Source organism: Microcaecilia unicolor, chromosome 4 (assembly GCF_901765095.1).
Source record: "Microcaecilia unicolor chromosome 4, aMicUni1.1, whole genome shotgun sequence".
Lineage (NCBI taxonomy): Eukaryota > Metazoa > Chordata > Amphibia > Gymnophiona > Siphonopidae > Microcaecilia > Microcaecilia unicolor.
Window position 1 is genome coordinate 166,560,725 of NC_044034.1, and position 20,826 is coordinate 166,581,550.

Consider the following 20,826-nt stretch of genomic DNA (forward strand, 5'->3'; position numbering starts at 1 on the left):
GGAGACAGAGAATTGAAAACTGAGCTGAGACATTTCTCTTGGCATCCAGTCCAGCTCTTCAGTATTTACATAGACAAGCAGGAAAGATAATACTCAGAATGAAAACAACATAAGTACATAAGTATTGCCATACTGGGAAAGACCAAAGGTCCATCAAGCCCAGCATCCTGTTTCCAACAGTGGCCAGTCCAGGTCACAAATACCTGGCAAGATCCCAAAAAAGTACAAAACATTTTATACTGCTTATCCAAGAAATAGTGGATTTTCCCCAAGTCCATTTAATAATGGTCTATGGACTTTTCCTTTAGGAAGTTGTCCAAACCTTTTTTAAACTCTGCTAAGCTAACCACCATTACCACATTCTCTGGCAATGAATTCCAGAGTTTAATTACACGTTGAATGAAGAAAATTTTTTTTCAGATTCGCTTTATGTTTCAACAATTTTTATTATGAAATTTCAACATAATACAATAAGAAATTCCGATATAGGGTATATACAACAGTTTACAACCTCAAGTATTCTGCTGTAAGACAAAGTCAGCAATTAATACCTTCTAATTGTTATTTACTCTTAATTATTCCATCAGTTTCCTATGAGTTCCTCCCCCTCCCTTCTTACCCTATCCCCCTAGCTCTACCCCCCCTACCTCCTTATTCTCCAATTAACCCATAACACAAGTATTACATTTCCATTATTATGCGTTATCCATTATTATACAATCTCTCATAAGGTATTAAGAATAAGACTACGGCCTTTCTGCGTCATTTTATCCAAATAGCATCCCCATATTTTAAGAAATTGGGCTTTCCTTTTACAGTCCTTTAGCATCTTTCGCCTCCCAAACCAACAATTGATGCACCTGGTTACGCCAATGCCAAAATGTCGGCGGGTTGGTCGTAGTCCAGTGTTGCATAATGCATTTATTCGCTATCAGACATAGTTTCCTACACAGTAATGTTCTGTCAGCATTCAGTCTCAATTGTGGATCTTTCACATCTAATATAAGTTGCATGGGTTCATACTATTCTGCTAGATAATACACCTGAGAGATAAGTGGTGATTTGCCTCCAATATCGTTGTATTAGTTTACAACCCCATAGCATGATAAATGGAGTTCTCATATTTATTACATTTCAAACAAAGTGCTGTCTCAATACCCCCTGATTTGTATAATTGAACTTGGGTAAAGTATGCCCTATGTATCATTCTATACGCACACTCTATAAGTCTCCCCCTATCAGGTGTGGTATTTCTTTGATTGCGCTACAATATCCCAAGAGGTTAGCTCTCTGCCCACATCTTTTTCCCATTTCTGTCGTAGTTGGGTCAGCTCTTTCCCAGAGCCAAACTCCACAGCTTCTGATGAATTTGTGATATGGATGGAGCATTTTCTGCAATCTCATCAAAGAAAGCTTTAATTTTGTTACCTAATTTAAATTTAAGTGTTTCTATGTTTAACATTTGTATGTAGTGCTTAAGTTGGCATACGCGAATTTATCCCTCCATCCCATTTCTCCTTGTGTGAGCAACTGCGACAGCGGCTTAATATCCCCATTCGCACTGAGGGTCTGCCAAAGTAATTACACCTAGTTGTTCCCAATTAGCAAAGGTTTTATTCTCCATTCTGGGTACAAATGCCGGGTTGCCTCTGAGACTTATAATTCCGTCGTTCTCGGTCTCCTCCCAGTAATGTCCCTATAAATTTCCACGCTGCTCTTAATGATTTGAGCAGAACATTATGTTGGAATCTATTAGGGATCTCCTTGTTCCGTACATGCATCAGTGTAAGTACTTGGTAAGGGCTAAATAGCGCATCCTCTATCTCAAGAGATGTGTGTTCAGTGGCATGAAAGATCCTGTCTCTCACCAGTTGTAATAGGCATGCCATATTGTAATATCTAATATTGGGAATTCCCAGTCCCCCGTCTCCAACCTCCCAACATATATTTTTGCTGCATTTTAGCTCGTTTTCTGTCCCAACAGAACCTAAATATTAGTCGATAGAAACACTTTATGTCTTTCTGCATCATCACTATGGGCAAAATCTGCAAGACGTATAGCCATCTCGGCAGTACCACCATTTTAATAAGATTTATCCTACCCAACAGCGATAACGTCAAAGTACCCCAAGAATCTAATTGTTGCTTTGTCTGATCCAGTAATTTTGTACATTTAATTTATATAGTTCTTTTGGTCTAGCCGGCAGCAAAATGCCCAATATATAAAGGAGTGTGAGACTGTCTCAAGGGGAATCCTTCCGGCCATAGTTTCTGTATGTCCACATGAGCGCAAGAGCTTCAGACTTTTCATATTTAGTTTGAATCCCGAATAATCTCCATATTCTTGGAAAATTTCTAAGAGATTCGTCAAAGTTGCTTTCGGTTTCGTGATTATCATTAGCAAATCATCAGCAAAAGCAGCCAGCTGAATTCTTGCTGCTTAAGTTGTACCCCGATATCGCTGCACAACCATATATGTCTCTAATTAAAGGATCTAACTGAAGGGCAAAAAGCAAGGTGACAGTGGACATCCCTGTCTGGTTCCCCTACTAATCTGAATTTCACCCGAAACATTGCCATTTACCATCACCTGTGCTCTTGGCAAGTGATACAGAGCTCTAATCGCCTGCACAAAGTTACCGTGAAATCCATATTCTCTAGCACCGAGTACAGAAAGGGCTCCACTCTGTCAAACGCTTTTTCTGTCAAAACTTATCATTAACGCCTGCTCATTGGAGTGGCCCAATCCTTCCAAGGATGCCAGGATATTCCTCAGATTTTTTGTAACTGATCTCTCTTGTACAAATCCTACTTGCGCCGGATGTATAAGGTGAGGCAATATCTTTCCTAGCCTGTTTGCCAAAATATTGGCAAACAGGTTTGCCTCCAGATTGAGCAAAGAAATAGGCCTATAGGAGGTAACCAACTGTTCATCTCTCTTGGGCTTAGGGAACACCACTATCCTCGCTAGGTTTAAATGTTCTGGGAGTTGACCCTTTGCTATCCACTCATTAAACACCTGGGCCAAGGTAGGGGTAACCGAATCCCCCATCAGCTTATAGAATTCCGCCTTGTAGCCGTCTGGGCCTGGTGCTACCTGTTTTACTTTGAGTTATAGCCCATCTTACTTCCTCCTCACTGATGCTAGCATTGAGGCGTATTCCATCCCCATTTTGCAGCTTCGGGAGTTGAATACCCTCCAAGTATAATGCCCCGGAAAGTCCTTCTTGCTTTGACGCCTTGTATAGTTCTTGGTAATATTTTGAAAAGCTAGGCGAATCTCTTGATTGAGTGTATGAAATCCCCTTTCCCATTTTTAATAGTTATGTTATGTTTCTGGAAGCAAATTTAGGTGCTATAGACGGGCTAAATATTTGCCTTTTATTCCCATGTTTGTAAAGTTGAAAGCGATAGGCCTGGGATTTCACTTCTCTCTCATGTATTATGAGTTTAGGGCGTTTGTATACCTATCACCTCTTGCCTAATTAGTACTAGGTGCTGGCCGTATTGTCTATTCAACATACCTAGTTGCTTTTCAAGCTTCATTATTCTCTGTCTCTGGCTCTTTTATAGTGCGTTACATAGCTTATTATTTCCTCTCAACACGGTTTTCGCCGCCTCCCAAAAACTAGTGGTTTCGGCTACCGAACCCTCATTGAAGTGTTTGTATTCAGCCCACTTAGTTTGTAGATATTCCCCAAATCTTGCATCTTTTATTAAATATGCCGGAAACGTCCAACTTTTCAGCAAGTCTTCATCCCCCCCTCCTTTCCATTTCATACGTACTATCGAGTGGTCCGATATAACGCAGGGATCTATATGTGCCTCAGTAATGTCTGTTAAATTACGATGCGAGCAAATAATCAATTCGAGACGAGACCCATGTGCTCTAGATTGATGTGTATATTCTTTGTCTAACGGGTGCAAGGTCGCCACATCTATTAAATCAAGCGTTGTACATAAGTCCGGTAGACCCCTAGTATCTACCCGTCGGAGCTCCTTTGGAGGGTGGATCTATCTAGAATTGGATCCCAGGTCATATTGAAATCACCTCCCAACAATAAGGGCTTATATCTAATTGTGTAATTTGTTTAAGTAATTTCTTGTAAAATGTTAAGTCTAATACATTAGGAGCTATATGCTGCCCAGTATTATGGTTTGTCTATTGATTGTCACTCTACATAATATGCTTCTACCCTCTGGATCTGATATTACTTTATGCACCTTGACTGCTAGCCCTTTACGAAAGAGTATTGCCACTCCTCCTTTCCGGCCATCTGCCGCAGCTGCCACACAATCAGCTACCCACCATTTAGCCAACTTAGCATGCTCTACTGCTGATAAGTGTGTTTCCTGAAGCAATACAATATCTGCTTTTATACGTTTAAGATGTCGCAGTATTTTTGATCTTTTAATTGGGGAGTGTATGCCCCCTACATTCCAGGATACTACTTGATCTGCTACTCTTCTGTCGCCCTTCAAGCATCTGGTTATCTATGTGTCTGAGAGTAGCCAGCCCAGCCTCCAGCCACTCTTTCTGATATACCAGTCTCTCATTACCTTGTGTGTTTGACTTCGCAATTTATAATGGGTTAACCTCCCTCCCCTCATATGCTGTTCCCTATCTACCCATCCCGTAGCCCTCCCATCTTCCCCCCAATATCCCCCTACTCCCATAGGAATCAGATCACTTACGGCGCCTCCCCTCTTATCATCTCTATCAAACCCTTCTATCAAAACTTGCTTTAATTGTCTCTATCTCAAACATTTATTTTGTGCATGTACATTCCCTCAATAATCAAACCCCTAACAAACATAACCTTTATACTTACATTCCCCAATAGTTGCCAGCCAAGGAAAATAATTTCAACTTAGAAAGTCCTATAATCCTCGAGATGGTCTATATTATTGTCTTCAAACATGTTTTATCCAAATGCAAACAATTATTTGTAGCTGCCCCTATGAGCCTGGTAATTATTAACAAAATGGACAGCAATACATTTAGTCATGATGTTCAAGTGGTCGGTCTTCCTTGACGGCTGACATACCAGGCCGCATCCCAGCTACCATCAGTGTCTATTATGTCGTGTGGCATAATTGTTCATCGCGTTCACTCCACGTTTCATCACCAATAGATGAGCCATCTCAACACCTGATGGCCTGATCCATCCAATTTCCTTGTTGTCCATTTTATCTATTCTATTTCTTTTTTCAGTTTCATCTTGTAGTGAAGTTATCTCTGGACAGTCTGCCATAGCTATCCACTTCAATATCTTTGCGCTGCTCTTTGAGCCACAATTATTAGTTCCATTCCTGTCATAGCCGTTATTATATCGCTTGTTATGCATAGCAATCGTGTAAAGGTTCTCAGCGCCAGCCATTGTTGTTAATCGAGCGCAAGATTCTCCGTTGCGTTTTTTTTATAGGGCAAATTGAGGTGTATCATGTTATTGTCCAATATTCATTGCAGCCGCGTTCTTCTCAGATGTTACGGTCTCTCCCAGCTGCTGTACAAAGAGCCTAGCTTCCTCCACGGTAGTGAACACCTTTGTACCCGATTGTGTATTCTCAATTTCGCAGGGTAAAGCAGCGCAAATTAATTTTCCTGGTGACAAGTTCTGAGCACACTGGCAGAATTTTTTCCTCTGTGCTGCCACCGCTGATGAATAATCTTGGAAGCACATACTTTGCGATTTCCACGTGTAGCTCTTTTCCATTTCTCAAGGCTTGCAAAATTGCGTTTTTGTGAGTAAAATTGAGAATTTTGCATATGACTACTCGTGGTCTTCCATCCGTCGCCTGTTTTAGTCCTAGGCGATGTGCTCTTTCAATTCTGAGCGGCCCTAGCATCTCCGTAGTTCCAATTCTCTGCCAACCACGTTTCTAAGTATCTGCTCAGGTCTCGGTCTCCTTGTCCTTCGGCCAGCCCTACTATACGAAGATTGTTTCGCCTGACCTATTTTCTAGGTCTTCCAGTTTATCGTCATAAGAGGCGAGTGTTTTTTTCAGCTGTTGCAGTTCCGTTTCTAAGGCATGGACTCGATCTTCTGTCACTGGCCCGTGTTGGAATTGCATCATATCTAATTGTATTTGAGCTACATTGCTGTTCAGCGATTCCAGCTTAGTGTCCAGCGAATTAAGTTTTTTATCCAAAATTGCTTCTAGCGCGTGTGTGACTTCCCCCACAATCTCGGCGGCCCAGGCGGATCCCACCGCTGATGTTCCCGGCTCCTTTCCAGTCCAATCCAATTCCTGGTCCTTCCCTCTGCTCCCCACCCACCCCTCCCAGTCCCATCCAGCTTACTCCTCCCTCTGCTTCCCACCCCTCCCAGTCCCATCCATCTCTTATCCTTCCCTCTGCTTCCCACCCCTCCCAGTCCCATCCATCTCCTGCTCCTTCCCTGCTCACCACCCCTCCCAGTCCCATCCATCTCTGCTCCTTCCCTCTGCTCACCTCCTTTCCCAGTCCAATCCAATTCCTGGTCCTTCCCTCTGCTCCCCACACCCCTCCCAGTCCATCCATCTCTTACTCCTTCCCCTGCTTCCACCCAGTCCATACATCCCTGTCCCCTCTGCTTCCCACCTCCCAGTCCCATCATCTCCTGCTCCTTCCTCTGCTCACACCCTCCCAGTCCCATCCATCTCTGCTCCCCCTCTGCTCACTCCTTTCCCAGTCCAATCCAATTCTGGTCCTTCCCTCTGCTCCCACCCACCCCTCCCAGTCCCATCCATCTCTTACTCCTTCCCTCTGCTCCACCCTCCCAGTCCCATCCATCTTGCGCCTTCCCACTGTTCCCACCCTCCCAGTCCCATCCATATCCTGCTCCTTCCCTCTGCTCACCACCCTCCCAGTCCCATCCATCTCTTGCTCCTTCCCTCTGCTCACCTCCTTTCCAGTCCAATCCAATTCCTGTCCTTCCCTCTGCTCTCACCCACCTCCCAGTCCCATCCATCTTACTCCTTCCCTCTGCTTCCCACCCTCCCAGTCCCATCCATCTCTGCTCCTTCCCTCTGCTTCCCACCCTCCAGTCCCATCCATCTCTGCTCCTTCCCTCTGCTCACCACCCCTCCCAGTCCCATCCATCTCTGCTCCTTCCCTGCTCACCTCCTTTCCCAGTCCAATCCAATTCCTGGTCCTTCCCTCTGTCCCCACCCACCCCTCCCAGTCCATCCATCTTACTCCTTCCCTCTGCTCTCCACCCTCCCAGTCCCATCCATCTCCTGCTCCTTCCACTGCTTCCCACCCTCAGTCCCATCCATCCTGCTCCTTCCCTCTGCTCACCACCCCTCCCAGTCCCATCCATCTCTGCTCCTTCCCTCTGCTCACCTCCTTTCCCAGTCCAATCCAATTCTGATCCTTCCCTCTGCTCTCCACCACCCTCCCAGTCCCATCCATCTCTTACTCCTTCCCTCTGCTTCCCACCCTCCAGTCCCATCCATCTCTCCTCCCTCTGCTCCCACCCCTCCCAGTCCCATCCATCTCTTTTACTCCTCCATCGCTTCCCACCACTCCCAGTCCCATCCATCTACTCCTTCCCCTGCTTCCACCCCCAGTCCCATCCATCTCCTGCTCCTTCCAACTGCTTCCCACCCTCCCAGTCCCATCCATCTCTGCTCCTTCCCTCCTCACACCCCTCCCAGTCCCATCCCTCTCTTGCTCCTTCCCTCTGCTCACCTCCTTTCCCAGTCCAATCCAATTCCTGATCCTTCCCTCTGCTCTCCACCCACCCCTCCCAGTCCCATCCATCTCTTACTCCTTCCCTCTGCTTCCCACCCCTCCCAGTCCCATCCATCTCTTACCTTCCCTCTGCTTCCCACCCCTCCCAGTCCCATCCATCTCTTACTCCTTCCCTCTGCTTCCCACCCCTCCCAGTCCCATCCATCTCCTGCTCCTTCCCACTGCTTCCCACCCCCCAGTCCCATCCATCTCCTGCTCCTTCCCTCTGCTTCCCACCCTCCCAGTCCCATCTATCTCCTGCTCCTTCCCTCTGCACACCCCTCCCAGTCCCATCCATCTCTTGCTCCTTCCCTCTGCTCACCTCCTTTCCCAGTCCAATCCAATTCCTGGTCCTTCCCTCTCCTCCCCCCCCACCCCTCCCAGTCCCATCCATCTCTTGCTCCTTCCCTCTGCTTCCCACCCCTCCCAGTCCCATCCATCTCTTACTCCTTCCCTCTGCTCTCCACCCTCCCAGTCCCATTCATCTTCCCTCTGCTGCCCCCCCCCGCGAGGTCCAGGATCATGACTCCGTTTACCCCCTCTCTTCCTCCCTCCCTCCGGTGCAGGCAGCAGTCTTCTTCAACCTTTCTGTGCTCCTGGCAGCGGTAGCGACGTATACACGCTGCCTTCGGTCTGCCTCGGAAGCCTTCTCTTCAAGTTCCTGTTCCCACCTATGCGGGAACAGGAACTTGAAGAGAAGGCTTCGGGGCAGAGCTGAAGGCAGCGTGTACGTCGCTACCGCTGCCAGGAACAGAAAGGCTTAGAGAAGATTGGTGCTGCCGGCGCCGGAGGGTAGGAAGAGAGGGGGTAGATAGACACGCTCGTCTCCGTCCGCTTCGCTGCGTCCCGCCTTCCTCTGATGTCATTTCCTTTCGGGCGGGACGCAGACAGAGAGGGCAGGGAAGCAGCGAAGCGGACGGAGACGAGCGGTGCCTGCTTGGTTTTTTTTTTTCACTTCTAGCGCCAGTCCACGTCATCGTCGTTTGGGGGGGCATTGCCCCCCCTCGCCCCCCCCCCAGTCTACGCCCATGCCTCCCTCCCATACCAACCCCCTCCGGACCCCCCCCCCCAATCCTCCCCCCCTCCAAAGTAGATTCCCCTAAAAGAATATTACTTACAATTATTGCAAGATATCATAAACATTTGTCATCAAACTGACTAACGACCATATGCAGGAAGGAGGGGAAAAGGGAAAGAGGAAAGGAGAGAGAGAAAGAAAAAAAAAAAAAAACCCCTACAGGGGACACTTAGGTGCAGAGTCAGAGACTATTCAATATAAAGCTACAAGCTTTAGGGGATAACGATATGTAGGAGTCCCAAATCTCCAAAAATGCTTTCCTTCTCTTGGGGGAAGACCCCACCACCCTTCGTTCCTGCAATAACATATCATATAGTCGGTTTTTCCAGTGCCAGTAATCTGGCGGCTCTGCACTCATCCAGTTATTCAGAATAAGCTTCTTCCCTATTATACTTGCTTTCTGGACAAACTGCCGAGCCCCTTTGTGGTGGAGGTGAAACCTTTCAAACTGATCAAGTAGAACCTCCTGAGGAGTAAACTGAATCTTATGTTGCACCACAGCCTCCAAGTACTGAGCTATTTGTTTCCAAAAGGTTTGTATCGTTTGACATTCCCAAAGGGAGTGAAACAGCGTGCCCTCCCTCTGCTGACACTTGGCACACAACGGGTCTGGTACCCCTCCCATGTAAAATATTTGGGGTTTGGCCATATATGCCCTATGCAGGATTCTATATGACATTCCCTGAGATTGGTGTTTCCCGATAATGAAGGAATGCGTGAAACCAATTTCCGAAAGTCAATTTGTAAATTTGGCTGCTGTAGGTCCCGGTCCCATTTTGTGCAAATGGCCCTCACCTCCTTCCCTCTCCCTAGGTCCCATAGAGCCCTCTGCAGCCCTGAAACCGACACCCTTTAACCAGGCAGGGATCCATAAAATTCCCTCACACTTCGTCTGTGCCTCTCCCCCAGCTTCCTTTGGTCCAAGGAACGCACATAATGTGCCAGCTGGCAGTGTGCAAATAAATGACTGAGTTATACCCGGCTCATCTTTATCCACATGTTTGTTCACACCTTCAAAGAAATGTAGTAGACTGGTGAGGCAAGATTTCCCTTCACTAAATCCATGTTGACTTTCTCAATAATCCATGCTTTTGAATATGCTCTGTAATTTTGTTCTGTCTCTACCATTTTGCCCAGCACCGACGTCAGACACCGGTCTATAATTTCCCGGATCTCCTCTGGAACCTTTTTATGTTTCAACTTTTTTTATTGATGATACTGTAGCTCATACATAGCCTTGAAATGCAACAATTAACAGAGCAATTGACATAACTTATACAGATATGACAGTAACTCCTCTGGAACCTTTTTAAAAAATTGGCGTACATTGGCCACCCTCCAATCTTCTGGTACCACACTCTATTTTAAGGATAAATTACATATTTCTAACAATAGCTCTGCAAGCTCATTTTTCAGTTCTATCAGTACTCTGGGATGAATACCATCCGGTCCAGGAGATTTGCTACTCTTCAGTTTGTAGAACTGCCCCATTGCATCCTCCAGGTTTACAGAGAATTCATTAAGTTTCTCCGACTCGTCAGCTTCAAATACAATTTCCGGCACTGGTATCCCACCCAAATCTTCCTCGGTGAAGATTGAAGCAAAGAATTCATTTAATCTCTCCACTACGGTTTTGTCTTCCCTGATCACCCCCTTTTACTCCTCGGTCATCTAGCAGTCCAACCGATTCTTTTGCCGGCTTCCTGCTTTTAATACACCTAAAAAAGTTTTTACTATGTGTTTTGCCTCCAACACAATCTTTTTTTCAAAGTCCCTCTTAGCCTTCCTTATCAGCGCTTTGCATTTGACTTGACAGTCCTTATCCGTTTCTTATTATTTTAGTCGGTTCCTTCGTCCATGTTTCTGAAGGATTTCTTCTTTAGCTCTAATACTTCCTTCACCTCACTTTTAACCACGCCGGCTGTCATTTGTCTTCTGGCCTCCTTTTGTAATACGCGGAATATATTTGGCCTGGGCCTTCCAGATGGTGGTTTTGAACAGCATCCACGCCTGATGTAATTTTTGACCCTCGCAGGTCGCTGCCTCTATGTTTTCTTTTCACCGTTCTTCTCATTTGATCGTAGTCTCCTTTTTCGAAGTTAAACACTAACGTACTTGATTTCCTATGACGCATATTTTCAAAAGCACTTAGCCTTCCAAAGTTCCACAGAAACCTATGGAACTTTGGAAGGCTAAGTGCTTTGAAATTATGCCTCTATGTATACTTACTTCAAAGCTAATATCAAATCTGAATCATATTATGATCACTGTTATCAAGTGGCCCCAGCACCATTACCCCTGCGCTCCACTAGGATTAGGTCTAGAATGTTCCTTCTCTCATCGGCTCCTGTACCAGCTGCTCCATAAAGCTGTCCTTGATTTCATCAAGGATTTTACCTCCCTAGCATGTCTCGACGTTACATTTACCCAGTCAATATCGGGTAATTGAAATCACCCATTATTATTGTGTTGCCCAGTTTGTTTGCGTCCCTAATTTCCTTTAACATTTCTGCATCTGTCTGTTCATCCTGGCCAGGCGGACGGTAGTACACATCCTATCACTATCCTTTTCCCCTTTACACATGGAATTTCAATCCACAGTGATTCCAAGACTTGTTTTGTTTCCTGCAGAATTTCAATCTATTTGATTCAAGGCTCTCGTTAATATACAATGCTACCCCTCCACCAATTCGATCCACCCTATCACTACATATAATTTGTACCCCGGTATGACAGTGTCCCACTGGTTATCCCTCCTTCCACCAAGTCTGAGAGATGCCTATTATATCTAATTTTTCATTTAGTGCAATATATTCTAACTCTCCCATCTTATTTCTTAGGCTCCTGGCATTCGCATATAGACATTTCAAACTATGTTTGTTGTTCCTATTTACATCATGCTCAGTACCTGACAGTATTAATTTGCATCTCTCTTTTCCTATCAGTCACATGAAGGAATTTCTGGCTGGTCACATGCTCTGATGGTGAAAATGTTGCTAAGGCAACTGGCAACCTCAGATACCTGGTATATCCTGTTACAAAACTAATTTACTGAGAAAAGGTATGGCAAGGACCATCGCAAGGTTCCAGCACATTTGAAAGTCCTAATTACAATCTCCAGCCATATGCAGCACCTATGATTGGTCCAGGAGAGGTGGATGCTCACACACAGCCTATAAAACCATGCTGCAGACAAAGGCACTCTTAATAGTCAGGATGGCAGGAGAGTTTCATATCCTTGTCACAGCCTATTTCCAGGGGGAGGGGAGGGGGTACTGCCCCACCCCGATAGAAACTAATTCTCTATAGCTATGAATCTTCTTTCATTCTCTCTGTTCTGTGACCTTTGTATGAGGAACAAGCTCTTTCCTTCCTTTTCCTCTTCTTTATATAATTAGTCTAATTACTTATAATTACCAGAGATACTGATGTTAGATTTTGTAAGTTTTGTTATAAAGTTACAACTGATGTCTGATGCTGTGATGGTGGTAATTAAAGACTTAATTCTAATTCCTGTAATTATTTCTATAATATTTTATAGAATTTCATAAGTGGTTTAGCGAATAGCAAACCAAACTACGCAGCCTAATACAGACCTAACGTCAATCCTTTTTGAGGCCTTTCTGAGAAACTCTAGGATGTGCAAAATCTAAACAAAGAAGGGAGAAAGCCCTCCACTCCCTCGCAGACACATCACTCATACCTCCACTCAGAGAAATATGTATACCATATGTCTTCATGCCTTAATATTGCCCTTTAAGCCTCCCATTGTCCCCTTCCAATGTTTCAATGGTCTGTGTTCCATTGTTATATTCCTTAACGCTACTTCGACTGTCTCGCTTAATTCTACACAATGTAATCCATAACCAAGTTGTAACAAATTGTATTTCCATCGTTTATATCAGATTGTAAGCCACACTGAACCCGCAAAAAGGTGGGAAAATGTGGGATACAAATGCAATAAATAAATAAATAAATAAATGTTTCCAAGCCAGAAGCAAGGTAGCAATAAAAGAGTAACCTTTTCATCTCAACTGGGCCTTCAACAGTCAGCTGTAAGACCAAAGGGCATGGATCCTTCAAGAGCACCAGACCTTGCTTCAGTAGCCAGTGTACCTGCAGAAGATGGAGAGGATCCCTGTCCAGGCAGTCGAATCAGTTCTGCATACCACGGCCAATCTGGGGCTACGAGAATTATTTGACTCTTGTGCAAATGCGATCCTTTCAACACAGCGGCTTATCATGGGCTAAGGAGGGAAGACATACATTAAATGTGTCTCTGGCCATGGTCGCAGTAGGGCATTGTGCCCAAGTTCTTCCAATGACTGAAGAACTTTAGCACTTTCCCTTTTCATCTCCATCAAGTTTAGTAGTGGAGAACCTCATCGGTCCATTATCAGCTGAAATCCCTGGCTGGATAGTTCTCATTCTCCCAGATCCAAAGAGTGCCTGCTGAGAAAGTCTGCCTCCACATTCAAGGACCCAGCGATGTGAGCTGCCAAGCAAATATTTTTCTCTGTGGAGTTCCTTAGTGCCTAGGCTGAGTAGATTAGTCTGGGACTATGCAAGGTCTGCTAGGTAATTAAACAGTCAGACAGGGGAAGATAAATTCAACCCAACTCATGAGGGAGACTGCCTCAGCCACAGAATGGCTATAGCTTGTTGATATAAGCCACTACCATTGCATTGTCGGAGAAAACTCGGACTGGGGTCCCTGCCAAAAAGGGAGCGAAGTTGCAAAAGGCTTTATGTCCTGAACTCTAACCGATTTATCGAACACTGAGACTGCTGTTCTGTCCATGTGCCTTGTGCCAGATGGAACTTGTAATGAACTCCCCCAGTTCAACTTGCTGGCATCTGTTGTCACCACCTTCCATTGTGTTATTAGAAAGAGAGATCAGATGGTCAAATTCCTGGGCAACAACCACCACTGCATACTCTGTCTGGCAACCAGTGTCCAAGAAAGATGAAGGGTGCTCTAGCTGACAAAGAAGGACTTCCTGTCCACATCAAAAGATTGGCGTGCTTGAAAGTAGGACTTCTGACCATATTGTTGATGGCCAGGCTGGTGCCATCTGCTGTGTCGAAACTTAGACTGAGTGCTCCCTGGTAACCACTATGGCTTAGTTTCCCACAGTTCTTTCACCAAGTTACCGAGCTCTTCTCCAAATAGCGACTTGCTCAGAAAGGGCAGAAGTGAGTGACACTGCATTCGCTGCCCAATACCGCAACAGCCAAAGAACTACCGCAGGCTGTAATCCATATTATGTTATAAATATCATCCGCCAAGTAGGCCAACCCCACTTACAGCTGGACATTATGGTGTCCATCTTCATGCCTTCATGGCATCAGTCTGCAACACGCCTGATGCCATGTCAGGCATGCTTTTGTCACTGAGCTGCACACTGTTGCTTGAAGGCATGAAGAGGCCATTTTAAAGGCTTGTTTCAGTAAGCCTTCTAGCTTCCTATCCTGTAGGTCTTTTAGGGCAATGTCTCTAAGGTGGTCTTTTTAGTCACTGCTGTAACAAGGGAGTCTACACTGGGAAGCTGCAATTTGTCTTTCTCCTCTGGAACAAATGGGTAGAAGCGAGCCATAGTTCTTCCCACTCTCAGCCCTGCATCCAGCAAGACCCATTTTGCTGTAATCAGGTCTTGAACGTCTGGATGCATCGGGAAGGCTTTAGAAGGACCTCCAAGCCCCTTGATCGATGAAGATGGAACTCCTGTCGCCAAAGAAGAAGGCTCCTCAATGGAAAGCACCACCAGTGCCTCATAAATAAGTGTACTGAGCTCTTTATGAAGCAACCTCAGTACTTTTGGGTCATCTCCCTCCTCTAATGGCTCCCTTACAATAGCTCAAGGCCACATCAGATAAGGAGGGAGCAGAGCAGCAGTGTGTCATGTGCCTCTACTGGAGGTCTAAACGAAATCTTGAGCTGTAGGGGCAGCGGGACAAGAAACTGAAGCACCGTGCACCATCTCTGACTATCCCTGCTTTAGTATATAGGTCTGGTTTAAGAGAAATATAAACTCTGGACAAAACTAAGATCCCGATACAGCTGAATGCTCTGTTGGGCCCTGAAACTGTAAAATGGCAGCTGTGCTCTGTGCATTAGCAGACAGAGGCTGTTCCTCACTGGCAGTCAACCTCGACAAAATGGCGCTCGTTCACATGCTCTCCTGCATCAAACTGTGCACTGGCCCTGCCATACCAAATCCGAAGACGTGCTGCCACTGATCATTTCCCCCACATCCCATGGGATTCCTGGTTTGCATGCACGACAACGCTCCGACACTAGCTGGTGGGTCCCACAGCGGGAAAACCGCTAACTGGCTCAGTAGCAGTCATGATTCACCCTGACTGGCTCAAGAATAGCGCAAGTAGTCCCAAGTGGTGCCAGGATTCCTCCCCTGCACCGAGTAGAACACTTGCAGTCACTCTAAGTGGTTCAGAGTCAAACTTTAGTCGGACTTACAACTGCTGGCTGCTCCTCCCAAGCTCAGAATCCACAAATCTTACCCCAGAGGAGAAAGAATCAGAGCTGTAAACCTCATTCCTCTTTTTTTTGTTTTTTGTTTAAAGTTTGTTGTGCTGGAAAAGGAGAGCTCCACAGGATACAGGGGAGAGAGAGGTGAAGGGAGGGAAGAAGTAAATTTGCAAGGCACCACAGACATGGGATCTGAAGACCTCCAGATATGGACTCTGTAGACTCAAGCCACCTGCAAAGCCCAACTGGGCACTAGTAGCAAATGACTCAGAACCAGAGGCTGAAAATGTGTCTATCCACTTCCTGGACACAGAAAATACTGGCGCTGGATTGGATGCCAAGAGAGATATGTCTAAGCTCAGTTTTCAGTTCTCTATCTCCACCTGCTGGATGATGGACACAACTATCCCACATGTTCTGGAATCGTGGGAAGCTACATAATGAAGGAAGATTGAAGTTTTTATTTTTAGTCTTTTCCCTTGGGTCCATCACTATAGAGGAAACAGTCTGACACCACCAAGACACTGGATTGATCAAGAAAGAGACAGGGTGAGAAGAAAGAGATGGGTATCCTGGTATATCAGGGGTGTCCAACGTTTACATGAAAGTTCACCTCAATTTTTTTTCTCATTTACATGGCCAGTGAACAGTTTTTGGAAACACTGTCAATAGAACTAGTGTCTCAATTTTCAAAATATTCAGCGCATACAACTATTCCCCATATGTAAATTCTATAGAGGAGACATTAAAGTCTCTAACATGGATTTAAGTCACCACTGTAAAATATCTTATCACAACCATGTCAGCGTGATAGAAAATTGGACTGTACTCCATAAGCTCAAACTGAACAAAAGTAAAACTAAGTTCCTGTGGTTGGGCCCTAAATCAGATCCCAGTTATATCAAATCCACAACACTGGATGGAAATGACTTCTTCCTGTACCTCCACTTGGGAGTAGAGATAGATCATTTACTATCCATGCAGAATCACTCGCAATTAACCATCAAAACAATCCTTCATTACACTGAGGATTCGCAGAAAATATTTCACTCTAGAATCTTTCCAACTGTTAGTCCAATCTCTGCTCCTCCCTAGACTGGACTACTGCAATCTAGCATTAGCCATATGTTCCAAGTCAGAGATTCACCGCCTACAGTACAGATCTCGGCAGTCAGACTAATTTTTGGATTATTACACTTTGAATCTCCTCAACCCTATCTTTCCAAACTCCACTGGCTACCAGTTAAGGAGAGAATACAGTTTAAACTAGGTATCACCGCATTTAAAATCCTCAAAGGAGAAGCATCTGAATACATATCTCTACTGGGAAATTCCTCTTCTAGGTACAATAAACCGCAAACTACTCCATCTCAAATTTCCAATGTATAAGAACCTTAAGTCTACTAAACATCTGACCCCATCTATTCCATATCAACTAGCCAATTTGTAGAACCAGTTCCCTGATTTTCTGAGATCATATACCCACTACCTGTAATTCAGAAAGCTATGAAAAACCTTCCTATAAGGCAGGTCTAGCCAACACCTAATCAACCATTCCGAGGACTCATCCCTATTTAAAGGCATGTCAGTTGCTCCATCTCCTTGTAATTTCTGGGCTAATTAGTCCAGCTCTTTACCAATTGTGATCCGTCCTTGAACTGTATAGATAGCGAAAGCTACATACCTGTAGAAGGTATTCTCCGAGGACAGCAGGCTGATTGTTCTCACTGATGGGTGATGTCCGTGGCAGCACCTTCAATCGGAGATTTTCTCTAACAAAGACGTTTGCTAGCCCTTGAGCGCGCACGCACACCGCGCATGCGCGACCGTCTTCCTGCCCGAACTCGCTCGGGTTCGTCAGTCCAGTAAATAGCAAAGACAAGGGAAGACACAACTCCAAAGGGGAGGCGGGCGGGTTGGTGAGAACTATCAGCCTGCTGTCCTTGGAGAATACCTTCTACATGTATGTAGCTTTCGCTTTCTCCGAGGACAAGCAGGCTGCTTGTTCTCACTGATGGGGAATCCCTAGCCCCCAGGCTCACTCAAAACAACAAACATTGGTCAATTGGGCCTCGCAACGGCGAGGACATAACTGAGATTGACCTAAACTTATTCAACTAACTGAGAGTGCAGCCTGGAACAGAATAAAAATGGGCCTAGGGGGGGGTGGAGGTGGATTCAAACCCCAAACAGGTTCTGCAGCACCGACTGCCCGAACCGACTGTCGCTTTGGGTATCCTGCTGGAGGCAGTAATGCAATGTGAATGTGTGGACAGATGACCACGTCACAGCCTTGCAAATCTTTTCGATAATGGCTGACTTCAAGTGGGCCACTGACGCTGCCATGGTTCTAACACTATGAGCCGTGACATGACCCTCAAGAGTCAGCCCAGACTGGGCGTAAGCGAAGGAGATGCAATCTGCTAGCCAATTAGAAATGGTGCATTTCCCGAAAGCCACTCCTCTCCTGTTGGGATCAAAAGAAACAAACATTTGGGCGGACTGTCTGTAGGGCTGTGTCCGCTCCAGATAGAAGGCCAATGCTCTTTTGCAGTCCAATGTGTGCAGCTGACGTTCAGCAGGGTGGGTATGCGGACGGGGAAAAAATGTTGGCAAGACAATTGACTGGTTCAGATGGAACTCCGACACCACCTTCAGCAAGAACTTAGGGTGAGTGCGAAGGACTACTCTATTATGATGAAATTTGGTATAAGGAGCATGAGCTACTAGGGCTTGAAGCTCACTGACTCTACGAGCTGAAGTGACTGCCACCACGAAAATGACCTTCCAGGTCAAGTACTTCAGATGGCAGGAATCCAGTGGCTCGAAAGGGGGTTTCATCAGCTGGGTGATAATGTCATTGAGATCCCATGACACTGTAAGAGGTTTGACGGGGGGCTTTGACAAAAGCAAACCTCTCATGAATCGAACAACTAAAGGCTGTCCCGAGATCGGCTTACCTTCCACACGGTAATGGTATGCACTAATCGCACTAAGATGAACTCTTACAGAGTTGGTCTTAAGACCAGACTCGGACAAGTGCAGAAGGTATTCAAGTAGGGTCTGTGTAGGATAAGAGCGAGGATCTACGGCCTTGCTGTCACACCAGACGGCAAACCTCCGCCATAGAAAGAAGTAACTCTTCTTAGTGGAATCTTTCCTGGAAGCAAGCAAGACTCTGGAGACACCCTCTGAGAGACCCAAGGAGGCAAAATTTACACTCAACATCCAGGACGTGAGAGCCAGGGACCGAAGGTTGGGATGCAGAAGCGCCCCCTCGTTCTGGGTAATAAGGGTCGGAAAACACTCCAATCTCCACGGTTCTTCGTGGCCTAGTGGTTAGAGTGGTGGACTTTGGTCCTGGGGAACTGAGTTTGATTCCCACTTCAGGCACAGGCAGCTCCTTGTGACTCTGGGCAAGTCACTTAACCCTCCATTGCCCCATGTAAGCCGCATTGAGCCTGCCATGAGTGGGAAAGCGCGGGGTACAAATATAACAAAAAAAAAAAATAAAGACAATTCCAGAAGAAGAGGGAACCATATCTGACGCAGCCAATAGGGAGCGATCAGGATCATGGTGCCCCGATCTTGCTTGAGTTTCACCAAAGTCTTCCCCACCAAAGGTATGGGAGGATAAGCATACAGGAGGCCGTTCCCCCAATCCAGGAGAAAGCCATCCGACGCTAGTCTGCCGTGGGCCTGAAGTCTGGAACAGAACTGAGGGACCTTGTGATTGACTTGAGTGGCAAAGAGATCCACCAGGGGGGGTGCCCCATACTTGGAAGATCTCACGTACCACTCTGGAATTAAGCGACCACTCGTGAGGTTGCATGATCCTGCTCAATCTGTCGGCCAGACTGTTGTTTATGCCTGTCAGACACGTGGCTTGGAGAAGCATGCCATGCTGGCGTGCCCAAAGCCACATTCTGACGGCCTTCTGACACAGGGGGCGAGATCTGGTGCCCCCCTGCTTGTTGATGTAGTACATGGCAACCTGATTGTCTGTCTGAATTTGAATAATTTGATGGGACAGCCGATCTCTGAAGGCCTTTAGAGCATTTCAGACTGCTTGTAACTCCAGGAAGTTGATCTGTAAACCTTTCTCCTGAAGGGACCAACTCCTTTGGGAGTGAAGTCCATTGACATGAGCTCCCCACCCCAGGAGAGACGCATCCGTCGTCAGCACCTTTTGAGGATGAGGAATTTGGAAAGGACGTCCCAGAGTCAAACTGGACCGAATTGTCCACCAATGGAGGGACTGAAGAAAACTCGTGGACAGCAGGACTACGTCCTCTAGGTCCCCAGCAGCTTGGTACCACTGAGACGCTAGGGTCCATTGAGCTGATCTCATGTGGAGGCGGGCCATGGGAGTCACATGCACTGTGGAGGCCATGTGGCCGAGCAATCTCAACATCTGCCGAGCTGTGATCTGCTGAGACGCTCGTACCCAAGAAACAAGGGACAGAAGATTGTTGGCCCTCGCTTCCGGGAGGAAGGCACGAGCTGTCTGAGAATCCAGCAGAGCCCCTATGAACTTGAGTTTCTGAACAGGAAGAAGGTGGGACTTTGGATAATTTATCACAAACCCTAGTAGCTCCAAGAGTCGAATAGTCATCTGCATGGACTGTAGAGCTCCTGCCTCGGAGGTGTTCTTCACCAGCCAATCGTCAAGGTAAGGGAACACATGTGCACTCCCAGTCTGCGCAGAGACGCCGCTACTCCAGCCAGGCACTTTGTGAACACCCTGGGCGCAGAGGCGAGACCAAAGGGTAGCACACAATACTGAAAGTGCAGTGTTCCCAGACGGAATCGAAGATACTGTCTGTGGGCTGGAAGTATCGGGATATGAGTGTAAGCATCCTTTAAGTCCAGACAGCATAGCCAATCGTTTTCCTGAATCATGGGAAGAAGGGTGCCCAGGGAAAGCATCCTGAACTTTTCTCGGACCAGATATTTGTTCAGGGCCCTTAGGTCTAGGATGGGACCCTTGTGGGATGTTTTCTTTTCCACAAGGAAGTACCTGGAATAGAATCCCAGCACTTCCTGCCCCGGTGGCACGGGCTCGACCGCATTGGCGCTGAGAAGGGCGGAGAGTTCCTCTGCAAGTACCTGCTTGTGCTGGAAGCTGAAGGACTGAGCTCCCGGTGGACAATTTGGAGGTTTTGTGATCAAATTGAGGGAGTATCCTAGCCAGACTATTTGAAGAACCCACTAGTCGGAGGTTATGAGAGGCCACCGTGAAAAAATTTTAACCTCCCCCCAACCGGCAGATCGTCCGGCACAAACACTTTGATTCCGGCTATGCTCTGCTGGTGCCAGTCAAAAGCCCGTCCCTTGCTTTTGCTGGGGAGCCGCAGGGGCCTGCTGAGTCGCACGCTGTTGACGAGAACGAGCGCGCTGGGGCTTGGCCTGGGCAGCAGGCTGGCAGGAGGGAGGATTGTACCTACGCCTATTAGAAGAATAGGTAACAGTCCTTCGTCTGCCATAAAAACGTCTACCAGCTGAGGTAGATGCTGAAGGCGCCCGGTGGGAGAATTTGTC

General features: G+C 46.4%; 1 protein-coding gene across 3 annotated transcripts in view; it reads right to left on the minus strand.

Moving 5' to 3' along the window:
* CKAP5 (cytoskeleton associated protein 5) overlaps positions 1-20,826 on the minus strand; it is a 421,631-nt gene that overhangs the window by 7,898 nt on the left and 392,907 nt on the right. The gene's annotated exons all lie outside the window — the stretch shown is intronic.